At 46.8% G+C, this 24366-nt stretch overlaps 2 protein-coding genes across 2 annotated transcripts in view; one reads left to right on the forward strand and one right to left on the reverse strand.

The window, feature by feature from the left end:
- RPS4Y1 (ribosomal protein S4 Y-linked 1) overlaps positions 1 to 24366 on the reverse strand; it is a 381935-nt gene that overhangs the window by 341966 nt on the left and 15603 nt on the right. The gene's annotated exons all lie outside the window — the stretch shown is intronic.
- The window catches only part of DHRSX (dehydrogenase/reductase X-linked), a 435219-nt gene that overhangs the window by 98041 nt on the left and 312812 nt on the right, over positions 1 to 24366 (forward strand). The gene's annotated exons all lie outside the window — the stretch shown is intronic.

Here is a 24366-nt window from a genome sequence, read left to right on the forward strand (position 1 = left end):
CTAGAAACCCGCGCTGGAAATATTGCATTTTTATTATGATGATTGCATTCATTTCTTTTAAATAATGACATTTGAATGCAGTGATATTTTAAACACTGGGTGTTCCGTGATGCTTCTCCTATAAACTTGTTTCACAGGAAACCAGCTTACCCATGTATAGGGCCAGTGTTTACAGTATTGCAGACAGCAGAGTTTCTGAAGACAGAATCAATCTGGGACACTTCCGCATTGAATAAAAGAAGAACTGACATGTTGCCTCTGTATCAGAATCTCCTTGGGCGAAATAGTGAATCAGGGCATGTTGAAGGAACATAGGTCTTTTGGGGCTCTGTAATGCTGCCTGCTGCTACAATATTACAGATTCTCATGCACAGAGTTAGAAGAGATTGAAGGTTTTTGTTTTGTTTTTGTTTTTGTTTTTGAGACAGAGTCTCGCTTTGCCACCAGGCAGCAGTGCAACTGCACGATCTCAACTCACTACGATCTCCACCTCCAGGTTCAAGCGATTCTCCTGCCTCAGCCTCCCGACGGGACTACAGGTGCACACCACCACACCTGGCTAATTTTTGTATTTTTAGTAGAGACGGGGTTTCACCTTGTTGGCCAGGCTGGTCCCAAACTTCTGACCTCAGGTGAACCACCCACCTCAGCCTCCCAAAGTGCTGGGAGAACAGAGCATGAGCCACTGTGCCCAGCCCTTTGAGGGGTTTTTAATCTGTAGTTTATTGAGAGAAGCTTGAATCTTAATGTTGATTGTTTAACAGAGTGCAATTTGACATTTCATGTAGATGTAAGTGATATTTTTTGTTTCAGAATGATTTCGGATTTGCAGAAAAGTTTCAAACATACCACAAGGAGTTCTTTTATACCCATATCAGAAACATCTTAAATCAGTATGGTGCATTTGTGGCAATTAACCAACTGCTCTTGATACATTACTATTAACCAGCTCATACCGTATTCAGATTTCTTTAGTTTTTTTCTAATGTTTACGATCCCATCCAGGGTCTGTCAGTCAAGAAAATTAGGAGACACGTGTCAATCATTTTAGGAAGTTTATTTGCCAAAGTTAAGGACCCGCACCAGTGACACAGCCTCATGGGGTCCTGATGACATGTGCCCTAGGTGGTCAGGGCACAGCTTGGTTTTATACATTTTAGGAACACATGAGCCATCAATCAATATATGTAAGAAGTCCATTGGTTCCTTCCAAAAAGGCAGGGACAACTGGAAGCAGAGAGGGGGCTTCCAAGTCACAGGTAGGTGGGAAACATATGGTTGCTTCTTTTGAGTTTCTGATTAGCGTCTCCAAAGGAGGCAATTAGAATATGCATCTATCTCAGTGAGCAGAGGGGTGACTTTGAATAAAATGGGAGGCAGATTTGCCCTAGGCACTTCCCAGCTTGAAGGCCCAAGTGAGTTTCCTTTCACAGGTCCCACATGGCATTTAGTTATTACTTCTACTTGGGTTCCTCTTGGCTGGGACAGTTTTCCAGATGTTTCTGGGTTTAGATGAATGACCTGGATAGCTTTGAAAAGCGCTGGTCAAGCCTTTTGAGGGAAGTTCTTTTATTGGGATTTTTCTCATGTTTTCTTTCTTTCTTGTTTTTATTTTTTTTTGAGATGGAGTCTCACTCTGTCACCCAGGCTGGAGCGCAGTGGCGCAATCTCGGGTGACTGCAAGCTCCGCCTCCAGGGTTCATGCCATTTTCCTGCCTCAGCCTCCCAAGTAGCTGGGACTACAGGTGCCTGCCAGCACGCCCAGCTGATTTTTAAAATTTTAATTAAAAAAAATTTTAATTACAGGCGTGAGCCACCACGCCTGGCCTTTTCTGATGTTTTCTTTACGATTAGATGGGGTTTGGGGGCTGGGTGTGGTGGCTCACACTTATAATCCCAGCACTTTGGGAGGCTGAGGCAGGCAGATCACGAGGTCAGGAGATCGAGACCAGCCTGACAAACATGGTGAAACCCCATCTCTACTTAAAATACAAAAATTAGCCAGGAATGGTGGTGTGCACCTGTAATCCCAGCTACTCGGGAGGCTGAGGCAGGACAATTGCCTGAACCCAGGAGGCAGACAGAGGTTGCAGTGAGCTGAGATCGCGCCACTGCACTCCAGCCTGGGCGACAGAGTGAGACTCCATCTCAAAAAAAAAAGATGCGGGTTGTGGGTTTTTTGGGGGAAAGACCACAAGTTAGACAGGCCCTTCTCATCATACCCTAACAACGGTACACATTCTCACAACCACAAGACTTCTCATAGTGCATGTTGACCTCAATCATCTGGCCGAGATGGTGTTTATCAGCTTTCTTCACTATAAAGTTATCCTTCCCCCGGCCTCTCTCCCATACTGTACATTTTAGGAGAAAATCACTATGTCCTACACACACTTAAGAAACGTGTAAGTAGATTTTCGAAAAGGAAACACTTCTAAATGATTTAATTTCCTTGTTTAAACAGTGGGATAATAGGTTTCTGGTGTTATTAGGGTGGAGAAAACATCCAATATCGAGTATGAGAAGCCTTAACAATTAGCAAACTTCTGTGTAATAATAATAATCACATTTTGTGGGTTTTTTTGTTTTGTTTTTGTTTTTGAGATGGAGTCTTGCTTTGTTGCCCAGGCTGGAGGGCAGTGGTATGATCTCAGCTCACTGCAACCTCCGTGTCCCGGGTTCAAGCAATTCTCCTGCCTCAGCCTACCAAGTAGCTGGGACTACAGGTGCATGCCACCATGTCCAGCTGATTTTTGTATTTTTAGTAGAGATGGAGTCTCACCGTATTGGCTAGGCTGCTCTTGAACCTTGACCTCAAGTGATCCACCCACCTCAGCCTCCCAAAGTGTTGGGAGCCACTGCTCCCGGCACATTTTGTTTTTAATAGTAAAGTAATTACAAGCGTAATTTGACCAGTTTTAAAGTGAAGCATTGAAATGTATCGCACATCACAAAAAAATCACATTTAGTATTTATTGAGCACTTACTGCATACAGTCATTATGGCCAATATTTTATATAATATTACTTATGTAATTTTAAAAACCCCACATTTAGAATATGAGATTGCTCTTAAATCATCTCATTTCAAAGGCCTCACCATACCAGGGGCTAAGTCATAAGATATGACATGATGTTTTCATGACAGATGAAAGTGCTGAGACTAGAATTCTGAAGCCAAAGCCTTCTCTTACTTGACCACTTGAAACTTGAATCCTTTTTTTCTCTTCTTTTTTTTTTTTGGAAATAGAATCTCACTCTGTCGCCCACACTAGAGTGCAGTGGCACGATCTCAGCTCACTGCAATCTCCACCTCTCGGGTTCAAGTGATTCTTCTGCTTCAGCCTCCGAAATAGCTGAGATTACAGGCATGCACCAGCACGCCCAGCTAATTTTTGTATTTTTAGTAGAGACAGAGTTTCACCATGTTGGCCAGGCTGGCCTCAAACTCCTGACCTTGGGTCATCTGCCCACCTCAGCCTCCCAAAATACTGAGATTACAGGCATGAGCCACTGTGCCCAGCAAATTTGAATCCTTAAAATTACTCTTAATTATTGAATCTCACTTCCAGTCGTTGAAGAATGGTGTGTATTGGCCAGAACATCCTGGAGATCACAAGGATAAAGTTTAGATGAAGCCTTTTAAAAAAGTATTTGAAGACCCTTGGCCCCAAACAGGCAGAAATGTGAGCAGAGGAAGTCTCTGATAAATGGGGAACTGCCCTGTGAAAATTAGCATTTGCACAGTCTTTCTGCAGGGGGCTTCCCAAAGTCGGTTAATTCTGGGGAAGTGAGAACTTCTGCAGGTTTACAAGCCTGAAGAGTCACGAGAGAGCTGGCAGCTGCCAGAGACCCTGCAACATGAGGAAGAATTTTTAGAAGGGGAATATGCAATGGTTTAAGGGAACTCCAAGTCTGGATATGAATGCTGCCCAAATATTTGGTCATCTGGATTATGCATGTGTGGGCAGACCCAAGAGAACCAAGAAGAATCCATCAGCGTGATATTGAAAGAACTGAGCAGATATTTAAACTCCTGCCCACTTCAGCAAAGACAAAGATTAGAGTGCATATCCAGCCAAGCTAACTGTCTGATAGACTCTTCTATGGAGGGATAGACTCCTTCTATAGAGGGCAATACCTGACTGCACCATCTCCACAATGTGTCATCCTCAATGTCCATGATTAAATTGTGTTTTTTAAAAATAGACACATAGAAACAGGAAAAGTAAATACCCAATGTTAATATTCATGTTCAGAGTTCTTAGCACAGTTTTGACACATTCAGGCAGAATATGTCCACCAGGATTCCTGTTATTCTCTTAGAAAAAATGATCGGAGGCTACATAATTACGAAGACTTTTCTGGTACACACAGTAAAACCAGAGGTCAGGAGTCCCAGGAAAAGAGGGCAAAGCAAGCATTCAAGCTTGGTGATAATAATGATGATGGTGATGGTGATGATGAAGATGGTGATGATATGGTGACAATGATGATGAAGGTGATGATGATGGTGACAGTGATGATGGTGATGATGGTGACAGTGATAATGATGGTGAGGATGATGATGGTGAGGATGATGATGGTGAGGATGATGATGATGGTGAGGATGATGATGATGAGGATGATGATGATGATGGTGGTGAGGATGATGACGGTGATGATGATGGTGGTGAGGATGATGACGGTGATGATGATGATGGTGAGGATGATGATGGTGAGGATGATGATGGTGATGATGGTGGTGAGGATGATGATGATGAAGAGGATAATGATGATGATGGTGAGGATGATGATGGTGGTGAGGATGATGATGATGGTGGTGAGGATGATGATGATGGTGGTGAGGATGATGATGGTGAGGATGATGATGGTGGTGAGGATGATGATGATGGTGAGGATGATGATGATGAAGAGGATAATGATAATGATGGTGAGGATGATGATGATGGTGGTGAGGATGATGATGATGGTGGTGAGGATGATGATGGTGAGGATGATGATGGTGGTGAGGAGGATGATGATGGTGGTGAGGATGATGATGGTGGTGAGGATGATGATGATGGTGAGGATGATGATGATGGTAGTGAGGATGATGATGGTGGTGAGGATGATGATGATGGTGAGGATGATGGCGAGGATGATGGTGAGGATGATGAGGATGGTGATGGTGATGATATGATGGCGATGATGATGGTGAGGATGATGATGGTGATGATGGTGGTGAGGATGATGATGACGGTGAGAATGATGATGGCGATGACGATGGTGACAGTGATGATGATGATGGTGAGGATGATGATGGTGGTGAGGATGATGATGGTGAGGATGATGGTGAGGATGATGAGGATAGTGATGGTGATGATATGATGGCGATGATGATGGTGAGGATGATAATGATGGTGATGATGGTGGTGAGGATGATGATGATGGTGAGGATGATGATGATGGTAGTGAGGATGATGATGGTGGTGAGGATGATGATGATGGTGAGGATGATGGCGAGGATGATGGTGAGGATGATGAGGATGGTGATGGTGATGATATGATGGCGATGATGATGGTGAGGATGATGATGGTGATGATGGTGGTGAGGATGATGATGACGGTGAGAATGATGATGGTGATGACGATGGTGACAGTGATGATGATGATGGTGAGGATGATGATGGTGGTGAGGATGATGATGGTGAGGATGATGGTGAGGATGATGAGGATGGTGATGGTGATGATATGATGGCGATGATGATGGTGAGGATGATAATGATGGTGATGATGGTGAGGATACGATGGCAAGGATGATGATGGTGATGATGGTGACAGTGATGATGGTGAGGATGGTGATGATGATGGTGAGGATGATGATGTTGATGATGGTGGTGAGGATGATGATGACGGTGAGAATGATGATGGCGATGATGATGGTGACAGTGATGATGATGATGGTGAGGATGATGATGGTGATGATGGTGAGGATAATGATGAAGGTGATAATGATGGTGACAGTGATGACAGTGATGGTGAGGATGATGATGATGATGGTGATGACAGTGATGATGATAAAGAATGTTGTTGATAATTACAGACTTCCTGAGCTACCAACTTGGACATCTGTACAGCGATACAAATTTTGAGGAAAACTGTCAGACATTTTCTCATCAGGAAAAAATTTTCTTTCTGTATTAGTTCGTTCTCACATTGCTATAAAGAACTACCTGAGACTGGGTAATTCATGAGGAAAGGAGGTTTAATTGACTCACAGATCCACAGGCTGTACAGGAAGCATGGCTGTGGAGGCCTCACAGTTCTGCGGGTTGTACATGCTTCTGCTCCTGGGGAGGCCTCAGCAAATGTACAATCATGGTGAAGGGAAAGGTGAAGCATGCACATCTTCACATGGTGGAGCTGGAGAGAGAGCGTGAAGGAGAAGGTGTCACACACTTTTAAACAACCAGATCTCATGAGAACTCTATCATGAGGCTGGGTGCTAGGCTCACGCCTGTAATCCCAGCACTTTGGGAGGCTGAGGCAGCGGGATCACTTGAGGTCAGTTCGAGACCAGCCTGACCAACATGATGAAACCCCGTCTCTACTCTAAAAATACAAAAATTAGCTGGGCGTGGTGGCAGGTGCCTGTAATCCCAGCTACTCTGGACGCAGAGGCAGGAGAATCGCTTGAACCCGGGAGGCGGAGGTTGCGGTGAATGGAGATCATGCCATTGTACTCCAGCCTGGGTTACAAGAGAAAAACTATGTCTCAAGCAAACAAACAAACAAACAAAACTCTATCACAAGACAGCACTAGGGGGATAGTGTTAAGGCATTAGAAATAACCCCTGCTATCCAATCACCTCCCACCAGGCCCCACCTCCAACACTACAGATGACGATTCAATGTGAGCTTTGGGCAGAGACACAAATCCAAACCATGTCACATTCCATATTATAGAAATAAAAAAGAGATGGAACACAGATAGGATTTTTTTTTTTTTTTTTTTTTTTTTTTTTTTTTTGAGACAGAGTGTTGCTCTGTCCCAGACTGCACTGCAGTGGCACGATTTCTGCTCACTGCAACCTCCACCTCTCAGGTTCAAGCAATTCTCCTGCCTCAGCCTCCTGAGTGGCTGGGATTATAGGTGTCTGCCACCACGCCCAGCTAATTTTTTGTATTTTTAGTAGAGATGGGATTTCACCATGTTAGCCCGGATGGTCTCCATCTCCTGACCTCGTGATCCACCAACCTTGGCCTCCCAAAGTGCTGGGATTACAGGCATGAGCCATCATGCCCAGCATCACAGATAGGATTTTTAAACTGGAGACCAAAATGCCCCCTGAAAAATGAATGTGCGGTCATCATTCAGACAAAAATGTTGAAAGTGAAAGCACTGGGAATGACTTGAAGACTTAGAATGTGAGAATAATGTACTCTCCCTCAGTTCTTAGAATTCCGACAGGAGCAGACCATGTCTGAGAACTTAGCCTTTTCTGGATTTTACACATGGAACGTATGGGAATTTACACATGGGAATTTACGTTCCATGTGTAAATGTATTTACACATGGAATGTAAAAAAAAAAAAGTTTTTCCACTATGATGCTTTTACAGAACATGTAGTTGAATAGACTCTATGGTGGACAAGCATGCAATGGAGAGTGAAGACAGAAACCTGGGACTGGGCACAGTAGCTCATGCCTGTAATTCTAGCATTTTGGGAAGCCGAGACGGGAGGATTGCTTGAGGCTAGGAGTTTAAGACCAGCCCGGTTAACATAGCAAGACCCCATCTCAAAAGAAAGAAAGAAAAAAAAAGAAAGGAAAAGAAAGGCAAAGAAAAATAAAAGAAGGAAGGGAAGGAGGGGGAGGGAGGGAGGGAGGGAGGGGAAGAAAGAAAGAAAGAAAGAAAGAAAGAAAGAAAGAAAGAAAGAAAGAAAGAAAGAAAGAAAGAAAGAAAGAAAGAAAGAAAAGAGAAAGGAAGGAAGGAAGAAATCTGACCTTAGATATATTGGAGCTGAAACAAAAATGTAGTCATCATTAGCTGTTTAAAGTACACTTTCTTTTTCTTTTTCTTTTGAGAGGAAGTTTTGCTATTGTCACCCAGGCTGGAGTACAGTGGCACAATCTCAGCTCACTGCAACTTCCTCCTCCAGGGTTCAAGAGATTCTCCTGCCTCAGCCTCCCGAGTAGCTGAGATTATAGGCGCCTGCCACCACATCTGGCTAATTTTTTGTATTTTTAGTAGAGATGGGGTTTCATCATGTTGGCCAAGCTTGTGTTAACTCCTGACCCCAGGTGATCCACCGGCCTCGGCCTCCCAAAGTGCAGGAATTACAGGGGCGAGCCACTGTGCCCAGCGTAGAGTATACTTTCAATGAAAGCACACAGACAGGTTTAGCTGTGGTTTGGTGACTGCCAGCCCCTGAATCTTACGAAGATTTCCACTCTGAAGAAAGAACAACACAGCCTGCCTTCTCTGCACCTGTTCTTATTGTCTTTCTGCTCGTTACAATGAAGGAGAATTAAACTGGATAACAGATTCAGAAACAGATTTCAAAGACACCATCTCTTTCATGCCCCCACCCCCAGCGGACACCTCAGATATAAACACTCCATGAGTGCCCGCATAGTCACTGAAAGGATCACAGCTGCTTCCAAAGGTCAAAAACAACAAAAAAACCCTACAATGTCCATTGTCTGAAATTTGCTAAGTAAAATTGTGCAGAGCTTTGAATAAATACAGCTTTGAAAACTGACCATCCCTTGTCTAAAGTCCAGAGGAGGGAAGACCAGTCAAGCTTGAGGCTGGAAAGAAGTGTTTCTTTTTTGTTTTGTTTTGTTCTTGTTTTTGTTTTTGAGACAGGTTCTCACTCTGTGGCTCAGGCTGGAGTGCAGTGATGCAGTCTTGGCTCACTGCCATCTCCGCCTCCTGGGCTTAAACGATTCTTCCACCTCAGCTTCCAATTAGCGGGGACCACAGGTGCACGCCACCATGCCTGGCTAATATTTTGTATTTTTGAGAGACAGAGTTTCGCCCTGTTACTCAAGCTGGTCTTGAACTCCTGGGCTCAAGTGATCTTCCCAGCTCAGCTTCCCAAACTGCTGGGTATATAGGCGTGAGCCACTGCACCTGGGTGGAAAGGGAAAAATGTATAATCATTTTTATCCTTCACAAGCAAAGATGGACCCTAACTAGCACGGTTTTTTGTTTGTTTGTATGTTTGTTTTTGAGACGGAGTCTTACTCTGTCGCCCAGACTGGAGTGCAGTGACACGATCTTGGCTCACTGCAACCTCCGCCTCCTGGGTTCAAGTGATTCTCCTGCCTCAGCCTCCCAAGTAGCTGGGATTACAGGCGCCCACCACCATGCCTGGCTAATTTTTGTATTTCTTTTCGTAGAGACGGGGTTTTACCGTATTGGCCAGGCTGATCTCGAACTCCTGACCTTGTGATCCACCCGCTTTGGACTCCCAAAGTGCTGGGATTACACTAGCATGCTTTTTAATGCACAGATCATGAAGTCACGTTACAACCAATGGCTTTGCATGTGCAGCTGTTATTATATCATGGTGGTATCATGGTAAAATGAGGTTTGTTTGATGGAATGAAGGACAGGGGAAAAAGTCAAAGAGAACATTGCATGTTGTCACTCATATGTGAGAGCTTAAAAAACTGAACTCATGGAGATAGAGAGTAGAATGATGGTGACTGGAGACTGAGAAGGTTAGTGGGAGGGGACGATTAAGAGAGGATGGTTCATGGGTACAAAAATACAGTTGGATAAAAGCAATACAGTCTAGTGTTTGGCCAAACCATAGGGTGACTGTATTCATAATAATTTATTGTATATTTCAAAATAACTGAAAGACTGGAATTGGAATGTGATTTACACAAAGAAATGATAAATGCTTAAGGTGGTGGTTACCCTAATTACCCTGATTTGATCATGACACATTCTATGCTTATATCAAATATCACATGTGGGGTTGGGGGCAAGGGAGGGAGAGTATTAGGACAAATACCTAATGCATGCAGGGCTTAAAACCTAGATGATGGGTTGAGGGGTGCAGCAAACCACAATGGCACATGTACACCTATGTACTAAACCTGCACGTTCTGCACATGTATCTCAGGACTTAAAGTAAAAAAAAAATATATATATATATATGTGTGTGTGTGTGTGTGTGTATATATATATATATATATATATATCACATGTACCCCACAAATTTGTATAACAATTATATATGTGTGAAAGGGAAATAAATCTCGGGATCCCAGAATCACTAAGCCAAAGGGAAAAGTCAACCTGGGAGCTGTTTTGGGCAAACCCGTCTCCCATTCTATTCTAAAATAAGATAGTTACAAAGATTTTTTTAAAAAGCTACATGTTTCCCTCATAATTTCCCCAAAGGGAAATTCCTTGGGGACAAAGGACAGAAATAATTCAAAGTTAAGCCGGGTGCAGTGGCTCACACCTGTAAATCCTAGCACTTTGGGAGGCTGAGGCAAGTGGATCACCTGAGGTCAGAAGTTCGAGACCAGCCTGGCCAACATGAGGAAACCCCATCTCTACTAAACATACAAAAATTAGCCAGGCATGGTGGCGGGTACCCGTAATCCCAGCTTCTCAGGGGGCTGAGGCAGGAGAATCGCTTGGACCCAGAGTGCAGAGGTTGCAGTGAGCTGAGATCATTCCACTGCACTCCAGCTTGGGCAACAAGAGCAAGACTCTGTCTTTAAAAAAATAAAATAAATAAATAAATAAATAAATAAATAGAACTCAAAGTTATCCCTCTGCTCGCATGAAACAAATGCATACCAGATTGCTTCCTTTACCCTGTTGTTTCACTAAGCCAGACTAAGGCATAAGTGAGTATTGCTGTAAATTGTGCTTTCAGTTCAAGGCTAATCAGAAACTCTAAAGAAAGCAACCATTTGTCTCTTATCAGCCTATGAACTGCAAGCTCCCTCCCTGCCTCGAGTTGTGCCGCCTTTCCGGACAGAACCAATGTACGTCTTCCATAGATTGACTGATGTCTCATGCGTCCCTAAGATGTATAAAACAAAGCTGTGCCCCAAACACCTTGGGCACATGTCGTCAGGAGTTCCTGAGGCTGCATCTTCAACTTTGGCAAAATAAACTTTCTAAATTGATGGAGACTTGTCTCAGGTACTCTTTGGTTTTCATATGTAGAATCATTAAAAATTAAAAATAAAAAAAAAAGAAAAACAGAGAAGGCTGTCGGCGGCATTCCCACGTGTCTGGGAGATCCTGACATCCTGTTTCGGAAATGATACCAGCATCAGCAGTCCCCACGCACCATAGAGATGTGCTCAAGGACTTCTTGGGGGAAACTCACAGCTGTTGCAGCTTCTATGTGCTCTACCTATTTGTAGACTTCCTGTGAGTTCCTGTAGACAAAAGAGCCATCCTGGCTCCAAATAACTTCTGCTTCTTTTGTGTGTGTGTGTCTGAGACAGGGTTTTGCTTTGTTGTCCAGGCTGCAGTAGCACCATCACAGCTCAAGCCATCCTCCCACCTCAGCATCCCAAGTAGCTGGGACCACAGGTGCAGGCCACCAAACCCGGCTCATTGTTTTTTATTTTCTGTAGACATGAGGCTTTGCTCTGTTGCTCAGGCTGGTGTTGAACTCCTGGCCTCAAGCGATCCTCCTGCCTCGGCCTCCCAAAGTGCTGGGATTACAGGTGTGAGCCACCGTGCCCAGCTAAGGCTCTGCTTCTGAAAAAACCACCTCTAGAACTCAGAGTTAGAAATAGCAAGAATCATGCAACTTCGGCATCAGAAGGAATGCCCCAAATTGGCGATGTTCTCCCTCCCTTGTTATAGAGTCCTTAAGAAACTGAGCTGGGGCCGGGTGTGGTGGTTCATGCCTGTAATTCCGGCACTTTGGGAAGCCAAGGTGGGCAGATTACTTGAGGTCAGGAATTCGAGACCAGCTTGGCTAACATGGCAAAACCCTGTCTCTGCTAAAAATACAAAAATTAGCTGGGTGTGGTGGTTGGTGTGTACCTGTAATCCCAGCTACTCAGGATGCTGAGGCAGGAGAATTGCTTGAACCAGGAAGTCAGAGGTTGCAGTGAGCCAAGACTGTGCTACTGCACTCCAGCCTGGGCAACAGAGCGAGACTCCGTGTCAAAACAAACAAACAAACGAACAAACAAACTTGCAACTTTTCCAAAGTCAAATTTCAGGACAGGGGCTGGAAAATTTCATCAGACTCAGCTGGGCAGGCCAGGTCTCACTAACAGCTGAACAGCCAGGCCTCCATGGCAACCTTTCAGCACTGACTGACCGGTGCAGTTACACATTAAAAGCTGAGAACAACCAGTGCCCTCGTACAAAGCCTGGAATGTAACAAAAGCCCATGAAGAGTTTTGCCCAGGGCTTTCCTGGGCCTCAAGGCATGAAAAGATAACGAAGGAATTCTTAACAGGACCTGTTTCGGATTAAACAAGTTTTACTGGGGGTCTGAAGGAACTCTCCAGGCCTCCACAAACAAGTCTTACTGGGGGTCTAAAGGAACTCCCCAAACCTCCACGATTTAGCAGAAGACAAGGGTAAACACCCCAGCACCTGGAACCATCTAGATTAAGTCAATTTACTGAGGCTCCAGAGGAAGGTCCTCCGGACTCAGACCTTAGTTACAGATGAGAAGAAGTTAATCACTTACGTCTTTTTTTTTTTTTTTGAGACATCTCGCTCTTGTCCCCCAGGCTAGAGTGCTATGGGGAGATCTCAGCTAACCACAACCTCCGCCTCCTAGGTTCAAGTGATTCTCCTGCCTCGGCCCCCACCCCCACCCCCAAGTAGCTGGGACTACAGGCGCATGCCACCACTCCCAGCGAATTTTTGTATTTTTAGTAGAGATAGGATTTCACCATGTTGGCCAGGCTGGTCTAGAACTCCTGACTGCAGGTGATCTGCCCACCTCAGCCTCCCAAAGTGCAGGGATTACAGGCATGAGCCACTGCACCCAGCCTCACTTATGTCTTTAGATGAATACACACTTACATGTAGACATACTTTAGAAGATATATAAGCTCTGGAAAATTTTGTAGTTTAGAGTTGGTCTGGCGATATTTTCCCGGCCTTCTCCCTGTACCCAGTTACAGAAATAAGCTCTGTTCTTTCCCAGTTCATCTGCATCTCGTTATGGGGCCAGGACAATAAGCAGTCCGACCCTCGATTCAGTCTGGGAACACACCCGCCAGACAGATTGGGCTGCGGGCTGTCTGTGCATCTCATTCTCATAGATGGAAACCTATGATTTTTATTCCTGGGAACTCCAATCTCTAAAACTCCTTGTAAACAAAATCAAAGTGAAAATAAATCTCTGCCCTGAAACAGCAATTCCTTGATACTTTCATGTCCGTGTGGATGAAAATCATAGTTCTGTGCCCATCAAAGCTTTGCGGGTTTGAGAGATGCAACTGTGATACTGATTAATAATAATAATAAACATACTAATGACCATGGCATCAATCCCAACAATGAGCTGTCAGGCTTGTCCCCCAAGGCGTGAGGAAATGATTCCCCTGAAGGTGGTACAAGCAGGGGACAGGGAAATACTGGGTAGAAGAGGGTGTTTCCCCAGCAAAGGCCCCACCCTCACGCCTGGAAACCCACAGCCTGAAATGAGAACAGGCATGCCTGTTTTCACGCCCAAATATTGCCTTTTGGCCCCTCATCCTGTACCCATATAAATCCCAAACCCCTGGCTCCAGGAGGAGACGAACAGAAGAGCAGAAGATTGGCAGAAAGAAGAGAAGGAGTGTCTGAAAGCCGAGAGGAGTTTAGCTGGGGACGGTTGGAGAGATCGGCCACTGGATGGCCAAACTGCAGGGGAAGACCATCTTCCCACTCCTTCCCCTTTCCAGCTCCCCATCCATCCAGCTGAGGGCCACCTCCACCACTCAATAAATCCCCCACATTCACCATCCTTCAAGTCCATGGATGACCTGATTCTTCCTGGACACCGACAAGGACCTGGCCACCAAGGAGGCACTGAGCTGTCCACAGAGAGCAAACACTCAAGTTGTCTGTGGACAGCAAAGCTAAAGGAATGCACTGTAACACACAACGACTTGGGCTTCAGGAGTTGCAGGCACCCAGAGAGTACTTCATGCCACCATCAGGCCAGAGTCCCAGAGAGTTTGCCCTGGCATCTGTATCTGTCCGTCTGCATGCTCTCCCTCCTTTAAGGGGTTTGAGCACGCAATGGCCAAACAGATGAGCCACACCTTTGTCGCACATCCTGCCCAGATCTATCAATCAATTAATCTATCATCTGTGTCTTATCTATTAATATGTATCTATCTATCCATCCCTCTCATTGTATATATCATCTATGTGTTATCTATTAATATCTATCTATTGCCCGGCACAGTGGCTCACGCCTGTAATCCCAACACTTTGAGAGGCAGAGGTGGGTGAATCACGAGGTCAGGAATTTGAGACCAGCCTGGCCAATATGGTGAAACCCCATCACTACTAAAAATACAAAGATTAACAGGGTGTGGTAGCAGGGCACCTGTAGTCCCAGCTACTCGGGAGGCTGAGGCAGGAGAATTGCTTGAACCTGGGAAGCGGAGTTTGCAGTGAGCCGAGATCATGCCACCGTACTCCACCCTGGGCAACAGAGCAAGACTCTGTCTCAAAAAAAAAAAAAAAAAAATCTATCCATCCATCCATCCCACTGTATCTATCATCTATGTATTATCTATTAATATCTGTCTATCCATCCCATTGTGTTTATCATCTATGTATTTTCTATTAATATCTATTAATCAATCTATCTATATATCTATTATCTATTGATTTATGTATCCATCCATCCATCCATCCATCTCATTGGGACTGTTTCTCTGGAGAACCCAGATTAATACAGACACTAATAACACCTTTAATGGAACTTAACAGAGCAATGCTATCTCCACACATTCCAGCTGGTGGATATTATTTGTGGTGGAAACAGGTTTGATACTTGGCACTCTAAAAATATAAAGTATCACAGGCATGTATTGGAGAACAGCCTTGTTGTCGAAGAGTTGCCCAAATAATTTAGAATTTTTTGATAGAAAAAGTGTTGAGGGCCGGGCGCAGTGGCTCGCACCTGTAATCCCAGCGCTTGGGGAGGCCAAGGCGGGTGGATCACCTGAGGTCAGGAGTTCGAGACCAGCCCGGCCAACATGGTGAAACCCTGTCTCTACTAAAAATACAAAATTAGCTGGGCGTGATGGCGGGCGCCTGTAATCCCAGCTACTGGGGAGGCTGAGGCAGGAGAATCACTTGAACCTGGGAAGCGGAGGTTGCAGTGAGCCAAGATCGTGCCACTGCACTCCAGCCTGGGGGGGACAAGAGTGGGACTCCATCTCAAAAAAGAAAGAAAAGAAAAAGCCTTGAGGATTGTTCATGCTCACAGCTAGTTGAGAACACCAGCCAAGACACAGGCTGAGAGATACGTGAAATGGTGTTGACTCTTCCTAACATCTTACTCTATGAATTCTGGGGATTTTTCACAATGATATTCGAAGATGTGCTCAGGGATCATTAAGGTGAGAGAAGTCTGATAACGTGAAGCATTATGTAAAGCGGATGGCGGATAATTCAGCTCAGTATCTTTCAGCACTTCCCCTCCCAGACATTACATCCTGAACTCCATGGAAACCATTCACTAATGCACAGAACAACTTTTTTTTTTTTTTTGAGATGGAATCTCACTCTGTCACCAGGCTGGAGTGCGGTGGCACAATCTTGGCTCACTGCAACCTCTACCACTCGGGTTCAAGCGATTCTCCTGCCTCAGCCTCCCAAGTAGCTGGAATTACAGGTGCACGCCACTATGCCCAGCTAATTTTTGCATTTTTAGTAGAGATGGGGTTTCACCATGTTGGCTAGGATGGTCTCGATCTCTTGACCTGATGATCCGCCCACCTCGGTCTCCCAAAGTGCTGGGATTACAGGTGTGAGTCACTGTGCCCGGCCCAGAACACCTCTTTATGAGAGTTTACTCTGGGGATGACGTCTGCCTAGGCATCTACCAATGCTCAGCCACAGGGCCCTTGACTTTGAGGAATTAAACACTGACACACAAAATAAAATGTGAGGCCAGGTGTGGCGGCTCATGCCTGTAATTCCAGCAGTTTGGGAAACCAAGGAGGGAGGATTGCTTGAGGCCAGGACTTTGAGACCTGCCTGGGCAACACAGTGAGACTCCATCTCTACAAATTGTTTTTGTCTTTTTTTTTTTTTTTTTTTCAGATGGAGCCTCGCTCTGTTGCCCAGGCTGGAGTGCAGTGGTGCGATCTCAGCTCACTGCAAGCTCCGCCTCCCGAGTTCAAGTGATTCTTTTGCCTCAGCCTCCTGAGTAGCTGGGACTACAGATGAGCGCCATCACGCCTGATGAATTTTTGTACTTTTATTAGAGGCGGGGTTTCACCATGTTGGCCAGGCTGGTCTCGAATTCCTCAAGTGATCCACTCGTCTCGGCCTGACAAACTGCTGGGATTACAGCAATATTGTTTTTTAAAAAATTAGTCACATGTGGTGGCATGTGCCTGTAGTAGTAGTGACTTGCAAGGCTGAGGCAGGAGGATCTGTTAAGCCTGGGAGATTGAGGCTGCAGTGAGCTATGATTGTGCCACTGCACTCAAGCCTGAGCAACAGAATGAGATCTCAACAGGAAGAGAGAGACAGAGAGAGAGAGAGAGTGAGAGAGAGAGGAAAGAAAAAGAGAGAAAGAGAAATAATGAAAAAAAAGGGAAAGAAAAAAAGAGAAAGAGAATAAGAAAAAGGAGGAAAGAAAGGAGAAAGGAAAAAAGAAAGAAAGAGAAAAAGACAAAGAGAAAAAGAAAGAAGGAAAGAAAACAGAAAAGAAAAAAAGAAAGAATAAGAAAGAAAGAAAGACAAAGAAAAAGAGAAGAAAAAGAAAAAAGAAAACATGAATCACAGCTAAGGTCAACTGGGACATCAAAATGGATTACAATAGCCTATTGTATTAATACTAATGAATTATATGGTTATTTACTGGGATTCTACTATGTGCACGAGATAATTAGCATGAGGAATAGGAGAGGAATAAAGAAGCCGTGTCTCCCATCCGCAGGGAGACTGGCCCACGCATCTTGCCACAACCAGGAAGGTTGCTTTCCAGGCTGCTAAATTTCAAGGGGAATCTCATGGGAGGGAGGCACTGCGCTAACAGGGATTGTTGCTAGTGGGCTGAACTTTGACCCCACAGGTGCTATTTAACAGATTAAGATTCCCTAGGGAAAACTGTTTCTGTTTAGACTGTGGCCAACATCACTGAAGCCCACCTGCATGACCAGGGGCTGAGAGGAACTGACCACCTCACCTTACAGTGATGTTTTAGGATCAGGCCCCCTGAAGGGCCACACTGTGGCCATCTTTGCCTCTTCCACTAAAAAATATACCAGATATGGTGGCTTATGCCTGTAATCCCAGCTCTTTGGGAGGCTGAGGCAGGAAGACTGCTTGATCCCCGGAGTTTGAGATCAGCCTGGGCAACATAGCAAGATCCCATTTCTACCAAAAAAAAAAAAAAAAAATAGCCAGGCATGGTGATGTGCACCTGTGGTCCCAGCTACTTGAGAGGCTGAGGCACAAAGATTTTTTGAACCCAGGAGGTGGAGGCTGCAGTGACCTGAGATCGCAGCACTGCACTGCAGCCTCAGCAACAGAGTGTGACCTCATTTATCTTTTTTTTTTTTTTTTTTTTTTGAGATGGAGTTTCACTCTTGTTGCCCAGGCTGGAGTGCAATGGCATGATCTCGGCTCACTGCAACCTCTGCCTCCTGGGTTCAAGAGATTTTCCTGCCTCAGCCTCTCGAGTAGCTGGGATTACAGGTGCCTGCCACCACGTCCAGCTAATTTTTTTGGTATTTTTAGTAGAGACGGGGTTTCACCATGTTGGCCAGGCTGGTCTTGAACTCCTGACCTCAGGTGATCTGCCCACCTCTGCCTCCCAAAGTGCTGGGATTACAAGTGTGAGCCACTGCTTCTGGCCTATGACCTCATAAATCTCACAACTGTGTGGCTAAAAAGATATTTTCTGGACTGCGTGCATGATTTATATTCATTATTATTATAATATATATTTTTTCTGATTTGAGAGATGTTAACTTAAAGCATTGTTGTGGACCCTGAAGAGTTTCATGAGATCCTCACACTCAGCTTAGGATGCGTGATGGGGAAGCTGGTCCCGGGTCAACCAGAAGTCCTAAGGACAAGGCCCCCACCCTGCAATACCCTTCTCTCTCCTCCAGTAGGGGTGTCCTTCTGTGCAAGCTCCTTCAGGGAGCATCTCCTGCCCCTGCTTTCCTGGCCTGTTCTGGTTTAGGTAAATGCAGTTTCAAACGTGCTCATGAAATCCTGAAGTAGACAGGAATTTGTAAATCATGCTACTGTAGGCTGAATAATCTCCTGTTCTTCCCAAAGATTTCCACACCTGAATCCCCTGGAACCTGTCACTATGGTAATGTCATATATGGCACCAAGGAACATTGCAGATGCAACTGAGGTTATACACTATTTATTTATTTATTTATTTGAGATGGACTCTTGCTCTGTTGTCCAGGCTGGAGTACAGTGACTCCAGCTCGGCTCACTGCAACCTCTGCCTCCCAGGTTCAAGCGATTCTCCTGCCTCAGCCTCCCGAGAAGCTGGGATTACAGGCACATGCCATTGTGGCCGGCTAATTTTTGTATTTTTAGTAGAGACAGGGTTTCACCATGTTGGCCAGGCTGGTCTCGAACTCCTGGCCTCAGGTGATCTGCCTGCCTCGGCCTCCCAAAGTGCTGGGATTCCAGATGTGAACCTTTACATAGGAAGAGTATGCTGGATTTCCTTGGTAGGCCCTATCCCATCACACGGGGGCCCTTGAAAGAACAGAACTTTCTCTGGCTGGAGGGAGGAGAGAAGGTGAGGGACATGGTACACAAAGTCAGTGAGATTCTAAAGGTGAGATGGACTCTCAGTGGCCCCTGGTGGCTTCGAGATGGAGCAGACGCTTTCAAGGACCAGACAGTGGACTCTAAGCACTCAGGGCTGTGTTCCCCACACCCCTGCTATGACAATCAGTGAGGAAAGGACGGCTTCAGTCCCATGACAGCAAGAGACTGCATTTTCTAAAAATGGGAATGAGCTTGCAAACCAATTCTTTCCAGGGCCTCCTGCTAAGAGCCCAGGGGGTAGACATCGTCATTTTGACCTTTTGTGACTGTATTAGTCCATTTTCACGCTTCTCATAAAGACATACCTGAGACTGGGTAATTTATAAAGAAAAAGAGGTTTAAGCCAAGGTGGGTGGATTTTCTGAGGCCAGGAGTTTGAGACCAGCATGGCCAACATGGCGAAAACCTGTCTCTACTAAAAATACAAAAATTAGCCGGGCGTGGTGGCGGGTGCCTGTAATCCCAGCTACTCCGGAGGCTGAGGCAGGAGAATTGCTTGAACCTGGGAGGCGGAGGCTGCAGTGAGCCGAGATCACGCTATTGCACTCCAGCCTTGGCAACAAGACTGAAAACTCTGTCTAAGAAAAAAATAAAATAAAGTAAAATAAAACAGTTTTAATGGACTCACACAGTTCCACGTGGCTGGGGAGGCCTCACAATCATGGCCGAAGGTGAAAAGCACATCTTATATGGCTGCAAACAAGACAGAGAGAGCCAAGCGAAAGGGATTTTCCCTTATAAAACCATCAGATTGCTGGCCATGGTGGCTCACACCTGTTATCCTAGCACTTTGGAAGGCGGAGGTGGGTGAATCACTTGAGGTCAGGAGTTCGAGACCAGTCTGGCCAACATGGTGAAATCCCATCTGTACTAAAAATACAAAAAATTAGCCAGGTGTAGTGTCACACGCCTGTAATCCCAGCTCCTCGGTGAGGCTGATGCAGGAGAATCTCTTAAACCCAGGGGGCGGAGGTTGTAGTGAGCCGAGGTCGCGCCATTGCACTCCAGCCTGGGCAACAAGAGTGAAACTTCTGTCTCAAAAAAAACACCAAAACAAATAATAGAGAAAAAACCCATCAGATCTCACGAGACTTATTCACTACCATGAGAACAGTGTGTGAGAAACCGCCCCCTTGCTTCAATTATCTCCCACCGGGTCCCTCCCACAACACACGAGAATTATGGGAGCTACAATTCAAGATGAGATTTGGGAGGGGACACAGCCAAACCATATCAGTGACCTTGAGCAAGTGACCCAGTTGAGCCCGTTTTTGAAACATCTTACCTGCAGACTTGAGATAATAACTTGTTATTTAAAGCTGCTACATTTGTGGCCATTTATGACAGCGGTGGCTAAAAACATTCCCATGGAAATCAGAGTCAATATATGACAGATGATGACGTGAGCCTCCGAGAAGATAAGTGGGTTGTGGGGAAGGTAGGGGTGTCTCCCTAACCATTGCTGGAAGCACCAGGTGATGCATTCTGCTTTTAGCCCCCCAATTCATGGCTCTAGACATCACTATCCTTTTGCTCACAAACATCCTTTTAGATAACTAACCAGAAGTCCCAAAAGGGAGGAGCATGTTGGGCTACAATAAGCCCGCTCCCCTGCTGCTCCTGGTGGAATCCTTGGTCCTTCTGAATTTCACAGTGGGGTCACGGTTTCGCACCCCATGCAATGGTGGCTCTCCTGGGAAAACTTTAAGGTGGGGACGGGGTGACTGTGGATTTTCCCAATGCTTCTGGCTGGGTGCCCCGGCTACACCTAAGCATACCTGGCCACACCTGAGGATACCTGGGCATGCCTCAGGATATCTGGCACACATGGCCAAATGAGAAAGCCTCAGTTTCTTCACCTGTAGAACAGGATTGCAAAGGCCGGAATAACCCCTTTTTTTTTTTTGAGATGGAGTTTCCCTCTTGTTGCCCAGGCTAGAGTGCAATGGCGCGATCTTGGCTCACTGCAATCTCCGCCTCCTGGGTTCAAGCAATTCTCCTGCCTCAGCCTCCTGAGTAGCTGGGATTACAGGCATGCACCATTATTTCCAGCTAATTTTGTATTTTTAGTAGAGACAGAGTTGGCCAGACTGGTCTGGAACTCCCGACCTCAGGTGATCCACCCACCTTGGCCTCCCAAAGTGCTGGGATGACAGACGTAAGCCACTGTCAAAAACAGAAAGAACTCCCCTTTTTAAAATTTAATCTTTTTATATTAAATTAATAAAGACAGTGTTTTGTCATGTTGCCCAGGCAGGTCTTGAACTCCTGGGCTCAAGCAATCCACCCTTCTCAGCCTCCCAAAGTGCTGGGATTATGTGCTTGAGGCACTGCGCCTGGCTCACAAGGAGCCTTCTTAATCCAGCCTGGTTACTTAATCACACCTGAGCATTCCTGGGCACATCCAGAGATATCTGGCACGCCTGGCCAAATGGGAAAGTCCCATCCCTTGGTCTCCCTGGCCTCAGTTTCCTCATCTGTAGGACGGAGGGTTGCAAAGGCCACAAAGACCCTTCTTAATCCAGCCTGGCCACCCGGCCACACCTGAGCACACCTGGTGATACCTGAGGCGTCCGGTAGGTCTCTGTATTCCAATCATCTTAGATCTGCACCAGAACCCGCCCAGTGGCTGGCTGCAACCTGCACACTGGGGGTGCCCGTTAGTGCCTGTTGAGGTTCTGGGGGGAGTGAGGCCTGGCTGGGAGTGGGGATGCAGGGTCCCAGTGGGGGTCAAACTTCTACATGGGTTGTGATCCTGCAAGGTGCCAGGATCCCAGTGAGCTGTGGAGTGTGGGGTTCTGGCTCCTAGCAGGGATAGGGTTCCTGGCTAGGGTCAGGTGACTTGCTGGTGGAGATTCTCACTCCTGGATCTTGGCAGGGGCTGGGGGTGACCATTGGCGTGTATGTGAGGGTGCAGATCTAGAGTGGAGGTCAGGGTCCTGGGGAGCATAGGGTTGGTGATCTAGGGTCCCAGGGTTGCAGGAGAGGGGTCCCGATCTAGCCCCCAAGAGTGGGTTCTTGGATGTTGCTCAGGAAGTAATTTAAGGTGAGACATAAGAGTACAGGGAAGTTTTAGTTTATTAGAAACTATTCCATTACAGGCTGGGTGTGGTGGCTCACGCCTGTAATCCCAGCACTTGGGCAGCCGAGGCCGGCAGATTACTTGAGGTCAGGAGTTTGAGACCAGCCAGGCCAACATGGTGAAATCCTGTCTCTATTAAAAATACGAAAATGAGCTGGGCGTGCTGGTGCATGCCTGTAATCCCAGCTACCAGGGAGGCTGAGAGAGGAGACTCTCTTGAACCCAGGAGGCGGAGGTTGCAGTGAGCTGAGGTTGTGCCACTGCACTCCAGCCTGGGCAACAGAGTGAGACTCTGTCTTAAAAGAAAAAGAAAAAGAAAAAGAAACTGTTTCATCATAGAGGTGTAATACCTTGTGTTTGTTTTAAAACTTTCTTCTATAGGGGTCTGTCTTATCTATGTAAAAGCTAGGTTATGTCTACGTGCAGGTGAGCTGACTGCGTGACATTTATTCCTTTGTTGATTTAGAGAGAGCCATCCTTAGCATTTTCGCGCCCAAGCACGTCAAAGCATGACTGTAATTATCTTTAAAAGCATATATGGTTACGCGATATGGCGACATCCAGACATTCTGCTGTTATCTGTGTTTGTCCTTGGAGGCATTATTAAGTCATTTCTTCAGCCGTAAACATCTTATGACCATGGGCCGTGACCGGCAAAGAATGTGTCTTCCTGGTTTTTAAGATGGAGTTGATGATTAAAATGGTGTCACCCCAGCTCTCCCAGGCTCCTGTCTTCCAAACACAGCGGGTGTTAGGATCTGTCTGGAGTCCGGATGCCAGGTCTGGGGTCCCCTGGGGGACTGGGTGAGGGACTGGGAGGGTTGTGGTGGAGTGAAGGTCTGAGTAAGTGTCTGGGTGAGGGGATCCATGAAGAATTCCAACAGGAGTCTGGTGGGGGATCCATGTGGGGTTGCAGCCTTCATCCTGGTGGGGGTATCCTTGTCGGGTTTCAGCCTTGTCCTTGGTAAGGTCCTGGGTGGGGGGTCCTTTTGGGTTTTCAGCCTGGCCCTGGTAAGCGTCTGGGTGGGGGTTCTGTGCTGGTCTGGGGTTCCCTGAGGGAGCCCAGGTAACTCTGTGGTTGACTGGGGTTCCTAACCAAGGTTCGAGTAAGGGTCTGCCATCCCGGTAGGGATCAGGGTAGGGAGGGGTTCGTGGCACCTGAAGTAGTCTGGAGTTCTCTGCAGGGGCTGGGATGGGGGTCTGTGGTCCCTGCAGGGTTGCAGGGGGACAGGGAAATGGAGAGGTGGGTTTGGTGGGTGGTGTCTGTGGCCTGGCAGGAATTGGGGGTGGGGTCTGTGGTCTCAGTAGGAATTGGGGTGTGGGATCCGTGCTTGGGGCAGGGTCTGTGGTCTCAGTAGAAACTGGAGTGTGGGGTCTGTGCTTGGGGCAGGGTCTGTGGTCTCAGTAGAAACTGGAGTGTGGGGTCTGTGCTTGGGGCAGGGTCTGTGGTCTCAGTAGGAACTGGAGTGTGGGGTCCATGGTCCTTGCAGCTGTTCAGAGTCCTCTGTGGGAGTCCTGCTCCGTAATTCTTGCGTGGGTCTGGGTGGTCATCTGGGGTTCCCTATGGGGTCCAAGTGGGGGTCTGTGGTCCCTGCTGGGGTCTGCGTGGGGTTCCATGATTCTGGCTAAGATGGGGAGCGTGGTTCCCGTAGTAGTCCCGGTCCCCTGTGGGGTCTGGTTGGAGGATGTGTTATCCCATGGTGGGGGTCCTGGCTGGGGTCAGAATGGGGTTCCGCCAGCTTGGCTGGAGTGTGGGGTCTTGGGGAGGCAGTCCCAGCTGGGGTCTGTAGTCCTGGGGGGCGTCCTGGCAGGGGTCTGTGGTCTTGCGGGGTGCTGGCTGGGGCCTGCGGTCCAGGGGGTAGTTCTGGTGGAGGTGGAGGTCCTGGAAGGGGGCCCCAGTAGGTAGGGGTCTGTGATCCTGGAGAGGGGTCCTGGTAGTGGGGTCCGAGTGGAGGTCTGTTGTCCTGGGGGGACCCTGGGAGGATCTGTGGTCCTGGAGAATCCTGGTGGAGGTCTGTGGTCCTGGTGGGGTTCTTGGGGGGGGGTCTGTGGTCTGGGGGTGCCCCAGTGGGGGTGTCTGTGGCCTTGGGGGTCCCAGCAGGGGTCTGGGGTCCTGGGGGGGTTCTTGAGAGGAGTCTATGGATCTGAGTTGGGTGCTGGCTGGGGTCTGTGGTCCCAGGGGTGTCCTGTGGTACTGGGGTGGTCCTGGCTGGGGTCTGTGACCCCTGGTGGGGGTCTTGGCTGGGGTTTGTGGTCCTGGGGGCGTCCTGGCTGGGGTCGTTGGTCCTGGTGGCGG

This window comes from Macaca thibetana, chromosome Y (genome assembly GCF_024542745.1).
Source record: "Macaca thibetana thibetana isolate TM-01 chromosome Y, ASM2454274v1, whole genome shotgun sequence".
NCBI classification, from domain to species: Eukaryota; Metazoa; Chordata; class Mammalia; order Primates; family Cercopithecidae; genus Macaca; species Macaca thibetana.